The 12,866-nt window shown below is 45.9% G+C and overlaps 1 protein-coding gene across 3 annotated transcripts in view; it reads left to right on the forward strand.

The window, feature by feature from the left end:
- cabin1 (calcineurin binding protein 1) overlaps nucleotides 1–12,866 on the forward strand; it is a 589,218-nt gene that overhangs the window by 234,232 nt on the left and 342,120 nt on the right. The gene's annotated exons all lie outside the window — the stretch shown is intronic.

Genomic DNA, 12,866 nt, shown 5'->3' on the forward strand with positions numbered 1-12,866 from the left:
GTGTGGAGAGGTGGAAGATCTGTCATTGTTTTGAATGGCGAAGTAGACTTGAAGGGCCAAATGGCCGACTCCTCATTTCTTTTATTCTAAGACTAAATTACATTAAAATATCCATTGTTTTGTAGAGTACTGTGGTGGTGGTAAATGTTTAATATGACATATAAAAATGGATTATAAAATGTTCTGTATACCTATGTTTGGTGGGCTGTTCTTGAATCATGTGCCAAAATGGTTTCCAGCAGCTAATATTGACCTGTTCTGCCATTGTGGTTCCCAGTGGAAGGTGGGGAGCAGTCAGTGGAAATTTTTAATTGAAAGGAAGACAGCTGTTAAATGCCTTCGGTATATAGATCAGTGTAACTTTGTTTTGTAAATCTTAGTTGAATTCTGTTCTTGCAAGTATGTTGACTTTATTTTGAATGACACTGTGGAGGAGTTTAAATTATTGGAAGGCACCTTTTTCTCTACTGCGTTAAACACTCCAAGGACTTAGGAGCCCTGACGTTGTGTGTTTGTTCTACTACTGAAGCGAAAGAGCAGATAGATAAGAAATATTGAATTTAATGATAATCAGAGTCATTAGCTAGGATTACTGTTGTTGGTTTATAGATAAAATCCTGAGGAAGTCACTGGTGAGACTAACAACTGGATTGTTCAGCATATTGTAGTGATTCAGTGAAAAATTATGCTGCAGGCTTTTAACCACACGCCTTCAACAAGGTACCTTGCCCTTGTTAAATCATCCTAACTGGGCCACCAATTGTTAGGCCTGTTCATTGATCCCTGAAGTCAGCAGCTAAATCTGTATATGGAAACAATCCTCTGCCATAATTGAAGTAGTCTGATCCAACTTTGCTGATGGATTTTACTCTGGGTTTCCTCTCTCCGAAAATGGTGACTGATGCAGAACAAAAACAGAAACTGGAAATATAGACCAAAAATAAGAACAGAAATGAAAGAGAACAGGTTTAAGAAAAATGGGAAAACAAAAAACATTACTTTAAAATTGTTTTGACTTTTTAAAATCGAATAATTATTGTGATGGTTATAACTAGTGCCAGAGTAACATTAATTGCAGTGATTCTTGAGTATCTCGTTGCGTGGTGAAATGTTCTTTTTAAAGAAAAATCAAAGTCCGTCCCAAATACAAGACTTTGGAAACTCAGGGTCTGCTCTGCATCCATTTTTCCAGTGATGCTGATACTGTTAATGTTACGAAAGCAAGTTTATAATCCCTGTCCTGGTAGGTTTGTAGATATTCACTAGTTATGTCTGGTCATGCAGGCTTGCTTCATCAGTAGACAAGTTAGAATGTTGAACTAAGGACCCAGTCTGTCATCTCAGGTGGATGTAAAGGATCCCATGACATAATTCAAAGAAATATGGCATGTTCTTCCTGATGACATGGCCAATATTTATTTCTCAACCAATACTTATTTCTCATTTTTAAATAAAAACATATTATGTTGTCAATATCACATTTTTGTCTATGGGAGCTTGCTATGTGCAAATTGGCTGCCAACTTTCCACGTTATAACATTGACAACATTTCAAGCATACTTCATTGGCTGCATAGTGTTTTGGGACATCCTGAAGTTCTGAAAGGTGATATATAAATGCAAGTTTTTTTATTAACCATATAACTTGGTCACCATATTATAAGCGTGGCATTAAGTGTATGTCTGTTCTATCACTTCAAATTTTGACACTGGTTAACTTGGCCAGTCAAGATTTCATTACACAGTTGGAGTGGGGTTGGGGAGATGAGCAGAGGCAGTATAGTTTTGTGTGTATGCAAGGTTCCTCATCCTGCATAGTAGTGACAATTGTTTAGTCTATCCCAAGATATTCATAGCTGTACTATCTTGTTCCATTTTCTCTATATTTTGGATTATCTGTGCTGTTCACTAGCATTGTGATCAGCTGACTCTGCTGCATCTCAGTAGATGAGCACGTGCTGGACATAGTCTGAGGGAGCCCTGCGGTGAGGCTCTTCCTTTCCCTTTGCCAGTAGGACAGTGGCTCACATGGACAGTATGGTGGGCAGCAGGAACCTGTGGGAAGTGAATCCACAGCCTACTAATAGCCATCTGTTCTTACACTGTTTAGTTATTTTCTCCAAAACAGAGAGAATGTTTGCTGTATGTGTGCTGTGCCCTGTGGATAGTAGACACAGGGCAAGTTAGTAACTTATAGTTAATGATCTTTTTAATTAAGGAAGACACTTGCTTTCAGGAACTGGCTGATTCTAGGAAGTTATATTACACTAAGAGTGGATTTCAAATAGTTGCCTGTGTCTTGACTATTTGACTGTCCTCTGGGTATACGAGTTTGAATTCAACTCCCTCACTTTGTGGAAACTCATTGATTAGTGTGCCTAAAAACATCATCTGACTATGTTGCTAAAACATATGATAAAAGAGATCAACAAATATTTGACATACTTTGCTACAAGTTAAATAGTCTCTCTACCAGCTGTAGCTTGGTTATAGTAACTTTAAATGCTGAAAATGAACTGCTAGGCTGTGTTGAGTCATGGCTCTCTATAATGGTGATGTGAGTTTGCATCCTCTGCAGCGTTAGTTCCCAACCTGCAGATGTCTAATATAATTGTTCCCCACCAGTAAAACAATTGTGCTCCATTCTCTATGGTGCAAAAGTTTTCTTTCATTATTGGTGCTCCCAGGTGGGCATTTGAGAAAGATGCTAATCCATGCTCCTGCTGCTATGGTCTTGCCTGTCAAACTAGCTGGTTATGGGAACTGAGTAGCTTTTTCAAGTTTTCAGTTCCAACATGATGGGTATCTGCCAGGCTTCAGCCAGGGAGAAAAACTAAGATGGGCAAGACCATTGCAGCAGAAGCTTCAAAACCTTTGTGATCTGATGCACATTCTTAAATTTGTTTGTTCTGTTGCCCTAAGTTGGCTGGTCAGACTTTGGACCCCATGGATGGTACCTGTAGAGGTAGTCTGTAATTATAATAAGCAGTCAGCTTGGTAGAGTGTAGGGGGAGAGGAACAATTATACTGATTTAGTGATAAAAACAAAAAAACTGCGGATGCTGGAAATCCAAAACAAAAACAGAATTACCTGGAAAAACTCAGCAGGTCTGGCAGCATCGGCGGAGAAGAAAAGAGTTGACGTTTCGAGTCCTCATGACCCTTCGAACTTGAGTTCGAGTCCAAGAAAGAGTTGAAATATAAGCTGGTTTAAGGTGTGTGTGTGGGGGGCGGAGAGATAGAGAGAGAGAGAGGTGGGGGGGTGTGGTGTGGTTGTAGGGACAAACAAGCAGTGATAGAAGCAGATCATCAAAAGATGTCAACGACAATAGTACAATAGAACACATAGGTGTTAAAGTTAAAGTTGGTGATATTATCTAAACGAATGTGCTAATTAAGAATGGATGGTAGGGCACTCAAGGTATAGCTCTAGTGGGTTTTTTTTATATAATGGAAATAGGTGGGAAAAGGAAAATCTTTATAATTTATTGGAAAAAAAAGGAAGGGGGAAACAGAAATGGGGTGGGGATGGGGGAGGGAGCTCACGACCTAAAGTTGTTGAATTCAATATTCAGTCCGGAAGGCTGTAAAGTCCCTAGTCGGAAGATGAGGTGTTGTTCCTCCAGTTTACGTTGGGCTTCACTGGAACAATGCAGCAAGCCAAGGACAGACATGTGGGCAAGAGAGCAGGGTGGAGTGTTAAAATGGCAAGCGACAGGGAGGTTTGGGTCATTCTTGCGGACAGACCGCAGGTGTTCTGCAAAGCGATCGCCCAGTTTACGTTTGGTCTCTCCAATGTAGAGGAGACCACATTGGGAGCAATGAATGCAATAGACTAAGCTGGGGGAAATGCAAGTGAAATGCTGCTTCACTTGAAAGGAGTGTTTGGGTCCTTGGACGGTGAGGAGAGAGGAAGTGAAGGGGCAGGTGTTGCATCTTTTGCGTGGGCATGGGGTGGTGCCATAGGAGGGGGTTGAGGAGTAGGGGGTGATGGAGGAGTGGACCAGGGTGTCCCGGAGGGAGCGATCCCTACGGAATGCCGATAAGGGGGGTGAAGGGAAAATGTGTTTGGTGGTGGCATCATGCTGGAGTTGGCGGAAATGGCGGAGGATGATCCTTTGAATGCGGAGGCTGGTGGGGTGATAAGTGAGGACAAGGGGGACCCTATCATGTTTCTGGGAGGGAAGAGAAGGCGTGAGGGCGGATGCGCGGGAGATGGGCCGGACACGGTTGAGGGCCCTGTCAACGACCATGGGTGGAAAACCTCGGTTAAGGAAGAAGGAGGACATGTCAGAGGAACTGTTTTTGAATGTAGCATCATCGGAACAGATGCGACGGAGGCGAAGGAACTGAGAGAATGGGATGGAGTCCTTACAGGAAGCGGGGTGTGAGGAGCTGTAGTCGAGATAGCTGTGGGAGTCGGTGGGTTTGTAATGGATATTGGTGGACAGTCTATCACCAGATATTGAGACAGAGAGGTCAAGGAAGGGAAGGGAAGTGTCAGAGATGGACCACGTGAAAATGATGGAGGGGTGGAGATTGGAAGCAAAATTAATAAATTTTTCCAAGTCCCGACGAGAGCATGAAGCAGCACCGAAGTAATCATCGATGTACCGGAGAAAGAGTTGTGGAAGGGGGCCGGAGTAGGACTGGAACAAGGAATGTTCCACATACCCCATAAAGAGACAAGCATAGCTGGGGCCCATGCAGGTACCCATAGCCACACCTTTTATTTGGAGGAAGTGAGAGGAGTTGAAGGAGAAATTGTTCAGCGTGAGAACAAGTTCAGCCAGACGGAGGAGAGTAGTGGTGGATGGGGATTGTTCGGGCCTCTGTACGAGGAAGAAGCTAAGGGCCCTCAGACCATCCTGGTGGGGGATGGATGTGTAGAGGGATTGGATGTCCATGGTGAAGAGGAAGCGGTTGGGGCCAGGGAACTGGAAATTGTTGATGTGACGTAAGGTGTCAGAGGAATCACGGATGAGGTGGGAAGGGACTGGACAAGGGGAGAGAGAAGGGAGTCAAGATAACGAGAAATGAGTTCTGTGGGGCAGGAGCAAGCTGAGACGATCGGTCTACCGGGGCAGTTCTGTTTGTGGATTTTGGGTAGGAGATAGAAGCGGGCCGTCTGAGGTTGGGCGACTATCAGGTTGGAAGCTGTGGGAGGGAGATCCCCAGAGGAGATGAGGTCAGTGACAGTCCTGGAAACAATGGCTTGATGTTCAGTGGTGGGGTCATGGTCCAGGAAGAGGTAGGAGGAAGTGTCTGCGAGTTGACGCTCAGCCTCCGCGAGGTAGAGATCAGTGCGCCAGACAACAACAGCACCACCCTTGTCAGCGGGTTTGATGACAATGTCAGGGTTGGACCTGAGAGAATGGAGTGCAGTAAGTTCAGAGAGAGACAGGTTAGAATGGGTGAGAGGAGCAGAGAAATTGAGACGACTATTGTCGCGCCGACAGTTCTCAATGAAAATATCGAGAGAAAGTAAGAATCCAGAGGGAGGGGTCCAGGTGGAGGGAGAATATTGGAGATGGGTAAAAGGATCCGTTGAACTGGGAGAGGACTCCTGCCCAAAGAAGTGAGCCCGGAGACGAAGACGGCGGAAGAAGAGTTCAGTATCATGCCGAGCCCGAAATTCATTGAGGTGAGGGCGTAAGGGTATGAAACTAAGTCTTTTGCTGAGCACTGAACGTTCAGCATCGGAGAGGGGAAGGTCAGGGGGTATAGTGAATACACGGCTGGGGTTGGGATTGGAAGAAAGGGTGGGGACGGAGGGACAGGCAGGGGTGGAGGGTCCTAGATGGGTGTTGGTGTCGATGAGATGTTGGAGCTTGCGTTCCTTAGCACTTGAGAGAAAGAGAAAAAGTTTCTTGTTGAGGCGTCGGATGAGCCGGAGGATAAAATGAAACTGGGGGCACGCGCAGCTTTGAAAAAGGGTACGGTGGTGCTGCTGGAGGGAGAGGTCGAGTGTGTTCATATGGCGGCGCATGGCACTAAGTGTGGATTTCAGAATGTGACGGGAACAGCAGTCCGAGAAACGTTTTATGTCCTGGAGATACCTGTAATCCTGGGTGGGTTCGAAACATGAGGGGTGGAATTTCAGTAGAAATCCACGTGGGGTAAGTCGGAGACGGAGACAGTCACTGAGAAAGGAGATATGGCTGTGAAAGCGGGTTTTAGTAAACACCTTGTCAAACACTAGGAGGGAAATGGAAAGCAAGGAAGGTGAGCAAGACAACAGAGAGATACGGAAATCTTGTCGCAGAGACGAACGGAACTTCTTCAAGGAGGTAGGCATTTCTTGAAGAGCAGTGGCAGTCAATTAAACACAGAGATAAAAACAAAAAAACTGCGGATGCTGGAAATCCAAAACAAAGACAGAATTACGTGGAAAAACTCAGCAGTATCGGCGGAGAAGAAGAGTTGACGTTTCGAGTCCTCATGACCCTTCGACAGAACTTGCGTTCGAGTCCAAGAAAGAGTTGAAATATAAGCTGGTTTAAGGTGTGTGTGTGGGGGGCGGAGAGATAGAGAGAGAGAGAGGTGGGGGGGGTGGGGGGGTGTGTGGTTGTAGGGACAAACAAGCAGTGATAGAAGCAGATCATCAAAAGATGTCAACGACAATAGTACAATAGAACACATAGGTGTTAAAGTTGGTGATATTATCTAAACGAATGTGCTAATTAAGAATGGATGGTAGGGCACTCAAGGTATAGCTCTAGTGGGGTTTTTTTTTATATAATGGAAATAGGTGGGAAAAGGAAAATCTTTATAATTTATTGGAAAAAAAAGGAAGGGGGAAACAGAAAGGGGGTGGGGATGGGGGAGGGAGCTCACGACCTAAAGTTGTTGAATTCAATATTCAGTCCGGAAGGCTGTAAAGTCCCTAGTCGGAAGATGAGGTGTTGTTCCTCCAGTTTACGTTGGGCTTCACTGGAACAATGCAGCAAGCCAAGGACAGACATGTGGGCAAGAGAGCAGGGTGGAGTGTTAAAATGGCAAGCGACAGGGAGGTTTGGGTCATTCTTGCGGACAGACCGCAGGTGTTCTGCAACAACTCATCGACACCAACACCCATCTAGGACCCTCCACCCCTGCCTGTCCCTCCGTCCCCACCCTTTCTTCCAATCCCAACCCCTGCCGTGTATTCACTATACCCCCTGACCTTCCCCTCTCTGATGCTGAACGTTCAGTGCTCAGCAAAGGACTTAGTTTCATACCCTTACGCCCTCACCTCAATGAATTTCGGGCTCGGCATGATACTGAACTCTTCTTCCGCCGTCTTCATCTCCGGGCTCACTTCTTTGGGCAGGAGTCCTCTCCCAGTTCAACGGATCCTTTTACCCATCTCCAATATTCTCCCTCCACCTGGACCCCTCCCTCTGGATTCTTACCTTCTCTCGATCTTTTCATTGAGAACTGTCGGCGCGACATTAATTGTCTCAATTTCTCTGCTCCTCTCACCCATTCTAACCTGTCTCTCTCTGAACTTACTGCACTCCATTCTCTCAGGTCCAACCCTGATATTGTCATCAAACCCACTGACAAGGGTGGTGCTGTTGTCTGGCGCACTGACCTCTACCTCGCGGAGGCTGAGCGTCAACTCGCAGACACTTCCTCCTACCTCTCCCTGGACCATGACCCCACCACTGAACATCAAGCCATTGTTTCCAGGACTGTCACTGACCTCATCTCCTCTGGGGATCTCCCTCCCACAGCTTCCAACCTGATAGTCGCCCAACCTCAGACGGCCCGCTTCTATCTCCTACCCAAAATCCACAAACAGAACTGCCCCGGTAGACCGATCGTCTCAGCTTGCTCCTGCCCCACAGAACTCATTTCTCGTTATCTTGACTCCCTTCTCTCTCCCCTTGTCCAGTCCCTTCCCACCTACATCCGTGATTCCTCTGACACCTTACGTCACATCAACAATTTCCAGTTCCCTGGCCCCAACTGCTTCCTCTTCACCATGGACATCCAATCCCTCTACACCTCCATCCCCCACCAGGATGGTCTGAGGGCCCTTAGCTTCTTCCTCGAACAGAGGCCCGAACAATCCCCATCCACCACTACTCTCCTCCATCTGGCTGAACTTGTGCTCACACTGAACAATTTCTCCTTCAACTCCTCTCACTTCCTCCAAATAAAAGGTGTGGCTATGGGTACCCGCATGGGCCCCAGCTACGCCTGTCTCTTTATGGGGTATGTGGAACATTCCTTGTTCCAATCCTACTCCGGCCTCCTTCCACAACTCTTTCTCCGGTACATCGATGATTACTTCGGTGCCGCTTCATGCTCTCGTCGGGACTTGGAAAAGTTTATTAATTTTGCTTCCAATCTCCACCCCTCCATCATTTTCACGTGGTCCATCTCTGACATTTCCCTTCCCTTCCTTGACCTCTCTGTCTCAATCTCTGGTGATAGACTGTCCACCAATATCCATTACAAACCCACCGACTCCCACGGCTATCTCGACTACAGCTCCTCACACCCCGCTTCCTGTAAGGACTCCATCCCATTCTCTCAGTTCCTTCGCCTCCGTCGCATCTGTTCCGATGATGCTACATTCAAAATCAGTTCCTCTGGCATGTCCTCCTTCTTCCTTAACCGAGGTTTTCCACCCACGGTCGTTGACAGGGCCCTCAACCGTGTCCGGCCCATCTCCCGCGCATCCGCCCTCACGCCTTCTCCTCCCTCCCAGAAACATGATAGGGTCCCCCTTGTCCTCACTTATCACCCCACCAGCCTCCACATTCAAAGGATCATCCTCCGCCATTTCCGCCAACTCCAGCATGATGCCACCACCAAACACATTTTCCCTTCACCCCCCTTATCGGCATTCCGTAGGGATCGCTCCCTCCGGGACACCCTGGTCCACTCCTCCATCACCCCCTACTCCTCAACCCCCTGCTATGTCACCACCCCATGCCCACGCAAAAGATGCAACACCTGCCCCTTCACTTCCTCTCTCCTCACCGTCCAAGGACCCAAACACTCCTTTCAAGTGAAGCAGCATTTCACTTGCATTTCCCCCAACTTAGTCTATTGCATTCGTTGCTCCCAATGTGGTCTCCTCTACATTGGAGAGACCAAACGTAAACTAGGCGACCGCTTTGCAGAACACCTGTGGTCTGTCCGCAAGAATGACCCAAACCTCCCTGTCGCTTGCCATTTTAACACTCCACCCTGCTCTCTTGCCCACATGTCTGTCCTTGGCTTGCTGCATTGTTTCAGTGAAGCCCAACCTAAACTGGAGGAACTACACCTCATCTTCCGACTAGGGACTTTACAGCCTTCCGGACTGAATATTGAATTCAACAACTTTAGGTCATGAGCTCCCTCCCCCATCCCCACCCCCTTTCTGTTTCCCCCTTCCTTTTTTTTCCAATAAATTATATAGATTTTTCTTTTCCCACCTATTTCCATTATATAAAAAAAACCTCCACTAGAGCTATACCTTGAGTGCCCTACCATCCATTCTTAATTAGCATATTCGTTTAGATAATATCACCAACTTTAACTTTAACACCTATGTGTTCTATTGTACTATTGTCGTTGACATCTTTTGATGATCTGCTTCTATCACTGCTTGTTTGTCCCTACAACCACACCCCCACCACCCCCCCTCCACCTCTCTGTCTCTCTATCTCTCCGCCCCCCACACACACACCTTAAACCAGCTTATATTTCAACTCTTTCTTGGACTCGAACTCAAGTTCTGTCGAAGGGTCATGAGGACTCGAAACGTCAACTCTTTTCTTCTCCGCCGATGCTGCCAGACCTGCTGAGTTTTTCCAGGTAATTCAGTTTTTATACTGATTTAGTGTTTGGCGCCTTGCTGTGCTCTGTGTTAGCCACTTGCTGAAACTCTGATTTTTTTTTCTGGATGTGTGGCGAATACCTAACCAAAACACAACCACAGTATAATATAGCATTGAAAATCCACTTTAATTTGTCATAGTTGGAAATAAAATGGAAGGCTTACTAGGTTGATCCTGGGTAAGGAGGGATTTTCTTATGAGGGGAGGTTGAGTAGGTTGAGCCTATACTCATTGGAGTTTAGAAGAATGGGAGATGACCTTATTGAAACACAAGATTCTCAGGGGGCTTGACAGGGTAGATGCTGAGAGGTTGTTTCTCCTTGTGGAAGAGTCTAAGACCAGAGGGCGTAATCTCAGAGTAAGGGGCTGCCCATTTAAAACAGAGATGAGGAGGACTTTCTTCTTTGAGGGTAGTGAATCTGTGGAATTCTTTACTGCAGAGAGCTGGGAGGCTGGGTCGTCAAGTATATTTAAGGCTGAGATAGACAGATTTTTAATCAGTAAGGCAATCAAGGGTTATGGGGAAAAGGCAGGAAAGTGGAGTTGAGGATTATCAGATCAGCCATGATCTCCTTGAATTGCGGAGCATGCTACATGGTCCAAATGGCCTACTTCTGATCCTACATCTTGTGGTCTAACCTTCGCGGGAATCCCAGAATTATGCGCCTATAATTTGTAAAGGCAAGGAGCGGTTTACTCCATTTTAGAAAAAATATCTTTTATGTTCATTTTGTTGCAAAGTTTGGACAACTTACTGTGCGTACCATTTCCAAATGGATTTGAGGCAGACGGGATTTGTGGCACAGCGTTTTGGATGCCTGCTTGTGGCAGATATAGTTGCCTTACCCATTGTGAAAGCAAATTAATAGTTGCATTAACATGGATTAAAGTAATATCTAAATGTCAGTCATTCAAAAATCAACTATTTTCTGAAGCAAATTATTACTCTACCAAGTAGACAGACTTTTCCTTGTGAAGGAGGTACAGAAGTGGGCTTTGTTTTGGTTTAAATTATTACTCTCACAAGCTTACTTAGTTACCTCTGAATCATTAGATTTTATGAGCTAAATTTCTCCATTTTGGTGACCTGAGCTGGCTTCCCTATAAAAGTTTCCATTCAGAGAATATGGACGACTACCCATGGGGATACTACGTTTGTTGCTTGTGCCTCTGACTCAATTCAACTTTCTGATTGAAATAGCAGCATAACTAGGATCAGTGGGATGTGCAATTTTAACTATAAGAAAGTAGCTTTTAAAAGAGTCAGCTTCGTAGCTTTCTCCTAAAAGTGATTTAGAAATCATTTTTTGCAGCAATTATGGAGACTGTTATTAATAGAAAGGGAATCCTTGATATAAGTAAGTTCTTTGCTTTAGTTAGAAAGAATGAAAGAAAATGAGAAATTGATGCACTGCAGAGGATTAAAATGAATGTGAAAGTTGTTTCAATGTTGCACATATAAGTGTGAAGTGGTGAAATGAATACCCCTTGAGTGCTGGTGTTTGCAAGGGACCAGTAACAGGACTGCTTCCCACTGTGGTGAAATGTATCTGCTCGTTAAATTCAATTTACTGCTGCTAGAGGTGCAGCAACTGGTAGTGATTTAAAATCAGGCTCTTTCATTCTAAGTGAAATTGAGGTAAACGTTATATGATTTGGGGGAGGCAGTGGCAGAGTGGTATTGTCCATGGACCAGTAATCCAGAGACCAGAGTAATGCTCTGGGGACCCAGTTTCTAATCCCACCATGGCAGATGGTGGAATTTGAATTCAATAAAAAAAAATCTGGAATTAAAAGTCTTAATGATGGTAAAAACCCATCTGGTTCACTAATGGAAGTCCTTACTTGGTCTGTGACTCCAGACCCACAGCAATGTGGTTGATTCTTACATGCAAACCACTCAGTTGTAACAAACTGCTACAAAGTCACAACAAAGGAATGAAACCAGATGGACGTCGACCGTGGGCTGACGGCAATCTCAGCCCTGTTGACCCTGCAAAGTCCTCCTTACTAACTTTTAGGGGCAAAATTGGTAGAGCTATCTCACAGACTAGTCAAGCACCAGCCTGAATAGTCATCCCCATGGAATCATACCTTACAGATAATGTCCCAGACACCACCATCACCATCCCTGGGTATGTCCTGTCCCACTGGCATGACAGGCCCAGCAGAGGTGGTGGCACAGTGGTATACAGTTGGGAGTTGCCCTGGGAGTCCTCAACATCGACTCTGGACCCCATAAAGTCTCATGGCATCAGGTCAAACATGAGCAAGGAAACCTCCTGATTACCACGTACTGCCCTCCCTCAGCTGATGAATCAGTACTCCTCCATGTTGAACACCACTTCGAGGAAGCACTCAGGGTGGCAAGGGCACAGAATGTACTCTGGGTGGGGGACCTCAATGTCCATCACCAAGAGTGGCTTGGTAGCACCATTAGTGACCGAGCTGGTCGAGTCGCAAATGACATAGCTGCTAGACTGGGCCTGCGCCAAGTGTTGAGGGAACCTACAAGAGGAAAAAACATACTTGACCTCATCCTCACCAACCTGCCTGCTGCAGATGCATCTGTCCATGACAGTATTGGTAGGAGTGACCACCGCACAGTCATTGTGGAGACGAAGTCCTGTGAAGACATTGAAGATTCCCTCCATCGTGTTGTGTGGCACTACCACCGTGCTAGATGGGATAGACTTCGAACAAATCTAGCAAGTCAAGACTGGGCATCCATGAGGTGCTGTGGGCCATCAGCAGCAGCTGAATTGTAAACGAACACAATCTATAACCTCATGGCCCGGCATTTCCACCACTACCATTACCATCAAGCCAGGGGATCAACCCTGGTTCAACGAAGAGTGCAGGAGGGCATGCCAGGCGCAGCACCAGGCATACCTAAAAATGAGGTGTCAACCTGGTGAAGCTATAACACGGGACTACTTGCTTGCCAAACAGCATAAGCAGCAAGTGAAAGACAGGGCTAAGCGATCCCACAACCAATGGATCAGATCTAAGTTCTGCAGTCCTGCCACATCCAATCATGAACGGT

Source organism: Carcharodon carcharias, chromosome 13 (genome assembly GCF_017639515.1).
Source record: "Carcharodon carcharias isolate sCarCar2 chromosome 13, sCarCar2.pri, whole genome shotgun sequence".
NCBI lineage: Eukaryota > Metazoa > Chordata > Chondrichthyes > Lamniformes > Lamnidae > Carcharodon > Carcharodon carcharias.